This window comes from Mandrillus leucophaeus, unplaced genomic scaffold, assembly GCF_000951045.1.
Source record: "Mandrillus leucophaeus isolate KB7577 unplaced genomic scaffold, Mleu.le_1.0 Scaffold146, whole genome shotgun sequence".
In the NCBI taxonomy this organism is placed as follows: Eukaryota; Metazoa; Chordata; class Mammalia; order Primates; family Cercopithecidae; genus Mandrillus; species Mandrillus leucophaeus.
In genome coordinates, this window is record NW_012101432.1 from 910,804 (window position 1) to 912,461 (window position 1,658).

Below are 1,658 nucleotides of genomic sequence, written 5' to 3' on the forward strand. Positions count from 1 at the left end.
GTTTCACCGTGTTAGCCAGGATGGTCTTGATCTCCTGACCTCGTGATCCGCCCGTCTCGGCCTCCCAAAGTGCTAGGATTACAGGCGTGAGCCACCGCGCCCGGCCGATGACCTCTTGTGCCCAGCTTCTTTCACTTGGCATAATATTTACAAGTCTCATCCAAGTTGTAGCACTTCATTTGTTTATCCATTCATTTGTTGATGGACATTTGAATTGTTTCTACCTTTTCACTATTATGAATAATGTTGCTATAAACATTTGTATACAAGTTTCCTTGCAAAGATATGTTTTTGTTACTTTTGGATATATAACTAGCCGGGAAACTTCTGTGTCATATGTTAATTCTATATTTAACTTCTTTGGGAACTGCCAAATTGCTTTCCATAGCCACTGCCCCGTTTTCCATTCCCATTAGCTATGTATGAGTGTTCAAATTTCTCCATATCTTCACCAATACATATTATTTTCTATTTTTTAAATTATATTCACTTTAGTGCATGTGAAGTGGTATTACATTGTGGTTTTGATTTGCCCTCTTTATTTTTAATTAATTAATTGATTGATTTGCGAGGTGGGGCCTTGCTATGTTGCCCACACCGGTCTCGAACTCCTGGGCTCACGGGATCCTCCTGCCTCAGCCTCCTGAGTGGCTGGGATTACAGGTGCACACCACTGTGCCCACTCATTGATTTGCTTTTTTTTTTTTTTCCCCGAGATAGAGTCTTGCTCTGTCGCCCAGGCTGGAGTGCAGTAGCTCACTGCAGCCTCCAGCTCCCGGGTCTTGAATTCCTGGCCTCTGGTGATCTGCCCACCGTGGCCTCTCAAAGTGCTGGGATTACAGGTGTAAGCCACCACGCCCTGCTTGATTTGTTCTTTTAGTTTATTAAAACAAGTCTTCTCTTAGAAAACATCACAAGTTGCACTTTTTTTGTATAAATGTAGGGTAAGTGGGAAATCATTGTCTACAAATAGGGTGCAGTAGGAACTCTTGTGATTTTATTAAGAGTGTGTAGGCTGGGCGTGGTGGCTTACGCCTGTAATCTCAGCACTTTGGGAGGCTGAGGCAGGGGGATCACAAGGTCGGGAGTTTGAGACCAGCCTGGCCAATATGGTGAAACTCTGTCTCCACTAAAAATACAAAAGTTAGCACAGCTTGGTGGCAGGCGCCTATAGTCCCAGCTACTTGGGAGGCTGAGGCAGGAGAATTGCTTGAATCCTGGAGGCGGAGGTTGCAGTGAGCCAAGATCATGACACTGCACTTCAGCCTGGGCAACAGAGGGAGACTTCATTTCAAAAAAACAAAATGAAACAAAACAAACCCTGTGTATTAGTCAGGATAGGCCAGAGTATGAAGCAATAATGGCTCTTGCTCAGATTGCATGTCTATTGTGTGTTGGCAAAGGTGGGGGGCTCTACTCATCACAGTCACTCAGACTCTCAGGCTAATGGCGCAGCCACTGTCTCCAAAGGTGCTGAACTTTGTACCAGAGGAAAACAGGATATTGAATGGTTTTACACTGTCAATTACATGTTCTGTTATATGTTCTCCTGTAAATGACATTTGTCACTTCCAGTCTTAACTCACTGGTCAATACTAGTCACAAGACCTTACCCAAGCAGCAGGAAGTGTAATTTTTTTTTTTTTTTTTTTTTTTTT